This window comes from Bison bison, unplaced genomic scaffold (assembly GCF_000754665.1).
Source record: "Bison bison bison isolate TAMUID 2011002044 unplaced genomic scaffold, Bison_UMD1.0 scf7180017864469, whole genome shotgun sequence".
Classification (NCBI taxonomy): Eukaryota; Metazoa; Chordata; class Mammalia; order Artiodactyla; family Bovidae; genus Bison; species Bison bison.
In genome coordinates, this window is record NW_011495030.1 from 6,574,852 (window position 1) to 6,580,143 (window position 5,292).

Genomic DNA, 5,292 nt, shown 5'->3' on the forward strand with positions numbered 1-5,292 from the left:
ATATATGGAATTTAGAAAGATGGTAACAATAACCCTGTGTACGAGACAGCAAAAGAGACAATGATATATAGATCAGTCTTATGGACTCTGTGGGAGAGGGAGAGGGTGGGGAGATTTGGGAGAATGACATTGAAACATGTACAATGTCATGTATGAAACGAGTCGCCAGTCCAGGTTTGATGCACGATGCATTCCAGGGCTGGTGCACTGGGACGACCGGGAAGGGAGGGTATGGGGAGGGAGGAGGGAGGAGGGTTCAGGATGGGGAACACAGGTATACCTGTGGCGGATTCATTTTGATATTTGGCAAAACTAATACAATACTGTAAAGTTTAAAAATAAAATAAAATTAAAAAAAAAAGAAATATGTTCCCCAGATGAGGGAATGTCCCTGCTGGTCAGAGGACCACATGTTAAAAACCACTGCACTCTATTCTCTACCCACGGCCCCACCCAGGTGTATGCCACTTTGAAATGACACAGTTCTGCCAGGGGCCACTTCCTTGACCTCTAAGTACTGTGCGGCAGACACCTGTTCTGTCCACTGGCTGAAGCTGAACACCGATTGTTACTTTTTCTCATGCTGGTATCTTCTCAAGGTATTTGAAAATGCACTGAACTCTGCAAGGATAAGAGAGAATATCTATTTCTACATCTTGGAAACCATAGCATTACCCTTCAAAAAATTCCAACTGAGAAAATATTAGACGATTAAAACAGCACGTTCACCCTAGAACACATGAGTGATAAGGAATGGCAAGGTGGGAATGGGTACTACTCTGAGCTGTGACACCCTTATTTACACTTGTCAGACATATCTGCATTCACAAATGTCAAGTGCGAGAGTGGAATGGAACACGGGCAGAGTTTGCGCTCAGCGAATTCTCCTGGTACCATGCTAACAGGGCTCACAGGCTTATCCTCAGTACGTGCACTGGGGAAGGCAGCTGCTGATGGTAAGAAAAATAACGTATATGTGAATACAAACTACAGATGCATATAAGTAAATATATACATATATAATCTCAGTCTAATGGGCTTCCTTGGTGGCTCAGAGAGTTAACAATCTGCCTGCAGTGCAGGAGACCTGGGTTCAATCCCTGGGTCGGGAAGATCCCCTGGAGAAGGGAATGGTTACCCACTCCAGTATTCTTGCCTGGGAAATCCCATGGAGAGAGGAGCCTGGGGGGCTATAGTCCATGGGGTCACAAAGAGTCAGACATGACTTAGCAACTAACACTTTCACTTTCAACCTCATTCTATTATCATAGTGACAGTTTTGTTTTTTTTTCACATTTAGTCCCTAAGTGTACAGAGAAAGTAAAATAACTGGGAATATGTGATTATATAAGGGAATGATTTTATTATATGAGAAAAAAAATAGAAGTGAAAGTTCAAAAACTACCAGAACTGATATTACTAATAGACAACACAGCATGCACAGTTATCGAATTCTGTGACTTCTGCCTTAGAAATGTCTCTCCAAGTCCTGCCCAGTGGCGCTCATCGCCTGTGGTCTTGGCCCTCTCCACTTCTGGTGCTGTGAGCAGGTCTCTCCTTCCAGCCCACATCAGATCTCTAATGCTCACCCAGGCCGGATTCGCCATGAGCTCCAGTCCCTCACATTCTGTCTGCCCCGTGTACGTGCCCTCCACACCCGCTTTCTGCACATACAAGACCTGCATGATGCCTTTACACTCCTGCCATGCTGGACCACTTACACATTCCCAGGTCAACCTGGGCCTGGCCTGGCTTCTTGATTTTGAAACCCCCATCTCTTCTGCTTAGAGTTCCTTCTGACCTTAAACTACTATTCATCATCCAAGACTCAGTTTAACAAGCATTTCTTTACTTCTGTGTTCCATAACACCCATAGGCAGAATGAACTGCTATAAACCCACTGGGCCTCAACACTTGGTTACAGATCAGAATCACCTAGGAAGGTTGTTTTTTTTTTAATATACATGCTGGACCCTCATTTTATACTTGGAAATTCAATGCTCTGGTGTGGGGACAAGGCATCTCTATTTTTTTCAAAAACTTCCACTTAGTTTTTATGTGCAGCCAGGGAGAAGAACGTGTTTTCTCATCTCAGGCTCTCAGCTCACCATTTTATTTCATATTTTACTGAACTTATCAATTTTTGAACAGTCTATCTCTCTATCTATATCAAATTCTTTTAGGGCATGGTTTAGGGAGGTGGGTCAAGACTTATTATCTCTAGTCTTTAGAATAACAGCTGCTGCTGCTGCTGCTGCTGCTGCTAAGTCGCTTCAGTCGTGTCCGACTCTGTGTGACCCTATAGACGGCAGCCCACCAGGCTCCCCCATCCCTGGGATTCTCCAGGCAAGAACACTGGAGTGGGTTGCCATTTCCTTCTCCAGTGCATGAAAGTGAAAAGTGAAAGTGAAGTTGCTCAGTCGTGTCCAACTCTTAGCGACCCCATGGACTGCAGCCTACAAGGCTCCCCCGTCCATGGGATTTTCCAGGCAAGAGTACTGGAGTGGGGTGCCATTGCCTTCTCCAAGAATAACAGCAGCCACCCAATAATAGGTCAAAATGTGAGTTCAATAAATTTGGGGAGATGATGAATGAATTTGGTGAAACTATTTCATGTGTCAGCAGAGGAACAGATTTTAAGAAGATGTGATATATATTATATAATATATATATTCAGTCAATGGAATATCATTCAGCCACAAGAAAGAAGGACATCTTGTTACAACATCTTGTTGTAACAGCAACACGGATGGATTTGAAGGGCATTATGCTAAGTGAAATAAAATAGATAGAGGAAGGGACTTCCCTGGTAGCTCAGTTGGTAAAGAAACTGCCTGCAGTGCAGAAGACATGAGTTCAATCCCTGGGTCAAGAAGATCCCCTTGAGAAGGAAACCGCAACCCACTCCAGTATTCTTGCCCGGAAAATCCTATGGACAGAGGAGCCTGGTGGGCTACAGTCTATGGGTCACAAGAGTCAGACGCAACTTAGTGACTAAACCACCAGATAGAGAAAAACAAATATTATATTATTTGTATGTGGAAACTTTTTTTTAATGTGGACCATTTTAAAAATCTTTATTGAATTTACTATAATATTGCTTCTGTTTTATGTTTTGGTTTTTTTGGCCACAAAGCATATGGAATCTTGGCACCCTAACCAGGAATTGAACAGGAACCCCCTGCATTGGAAGGATAAGTCCACCAGTGAAGTCCCAGGAACCTTTTTTTAAAAAGTCAAACTTATAGAAACAGAGTAGAAAGGTAGTTACCAGGAGCTAAGGGGAAGGCAATGGCACCCCACTCCAGTACTCTTGCCTGGAAAATCTCATGGACGGAGGAGTTTGGTAGGCTGCAGTCCATGGGGTCACTAGGAGTCGGGCACAACTAAGCGACTTCACTTTCACTTTTCACTTTCATGCATTGGAGAAGGAAATGGCAACCCACTCCAGTGTTCTTGCCTGGAGAATCCCAGGGACGGGGGAGCCTGGTGGGCTGCCGTCTATGGGGTCGCACAGAGTTGGACATGACTGAAGTGATTTAGCAGCAGCAGCAGCAGCAGGAGCTAAGGGGTGGGAAAATAGGGAAACATTGGTAAAAAGGTACAAACTTTCAATTACAGAATGGATGAGGCCTGAGGATCTGGAATATAGCATGGTAACTATAGTTGTTAACATGTATTATGCAATTGAAATTTGCTAACAAAGGACTTAGATGTTCTCAGCAAAAAAAGTAACAATAAAATAAAATATAATAAAAGTGCTTCTCTGGTGGCACTTGTGGAAAAAGAACCTGCCTTCCAATGCAGGAGACTAAGAGATGCAGGTGTGGTCCCTGGGTTGGGAAGATCCCCTGGGGGAAGGCATGGCAACTCACTCCCATTGACAGAGAATCCCAGTGAGAAATCGTCCTATGGAGGAGCCTGGTGGGCTATGTTCCATAGGGTCCCAGAGTCAGACAGGACTTAAGCACTTAGCATACATGCACAAAATACAATAACACCCTGAAAAACAAAGATGATACTGGACACTATTCACCCAGCTCTAGTCTCCTGGGCCTTCTCCAATTCCCTCTGAGCTCTCAGAGACTGTCAGCAGTGTCTGTGTCCCCCATCTGTGAGTTCTTTGAGTCCTGGACATCTCAGTTGTTTGGGCTTTCAAGTAGCGTAGTAGTGTTAGTCACTCTGTCGTCTCCGACTCTTTGCAACCCCATGAACTGTATCCTCCAGGCTCTTTTTTCCATGGGATTCTCCAGGCAAGAATGCTGGAGTGGTTTGCCATTCCCTTCTCCAGAGGATCTTCCTGACCAAGGATAGAACCTGGGTCTCCTGCATTGTAGGCAGATTCTTTCAAAGCCTATGGTAAATTCATTTGTCCAATAAATAGTCTTTTGAATATTCTCTAGAGTTGCAAGTCCCCATCCTTTGGTGGAAATTTGAACTCTCATACAGTCAGTTCTAAAGAAGGATGAGCACTGAAGTACTGATGCTTTTGAATTGTGGTGTTGGAGAAGACTCCTGAGAGTCCTTGGACTGCAAGGAGATCCAACCAGTCAATCCTAAAGGAAATCAACTCTGAATATTCATTGGAAGGACTGATGCTGAAGCTGAAGCTCCAACACTTTGACCACCTGATGCAAAGAGTTGACTCCTTAGAAAAGATCCTGATGCTGGGAAAGATTGAAGGCAGGAGGAAAAGGGGATGACAGAGGATGAGATGGTGGTTTGGCATCACTGACTCGATGGACATGAGTTTAAGCAAGCTCTAGGAGATGGTGGCAGAGAAGGCAATGGCACCCCACTCCAGTACTCTTGCCTGGAAAATCCCATGGACGGAGGGCGGCCTGGTGGGCTGTAGTCCATGGGGTCGCTAAGAGTTGGACACGACTGAGCGACTTCACTTTCACTTTTCACTTTCATGCACTGGAGAAGGAAATGGCAACCCACTCCAGTGTTCTTGCCTGGAGAATCCCAGGGACGGTGGAGCCTCATGGGCTGCCATCTATGGGGTCGCACAGAGTCAGACATGACTGAAGCGACTTAGCAGCAGCAGGAGATGGTGGAAGCCAGGGAAGCCTTGCATGCTACGGTCCATCAGGATGCAAAGAGTTGGACATGACTGAGTGACTGAACAAAAACATACAGTCAGAAGTCAATCAGTCAGTTCAGTCGCTCAGTCATGTCCCCGTAGCTTGCTCAAATTCATGTCCATCCAGTTGGTGATGTCATCCAACTATCTCATCCTCTGTCATCCCCTTCTCCTCTCACCTTCAATCTTTCCCAGCATCAGGGTCT

The 5,292-nt window shown here is 45.0% G+C and overlaps 1 pseudogene; it reads right to left on the reverse strand.

Moving 5' to 3' along the window:
• LOC105003524 overlaps window positions 1-5,292 on the reverse strand; it is a 172,783-nt pseudogene that overhangs the window by 134,681 nt on the left and 32,810 nt on the right.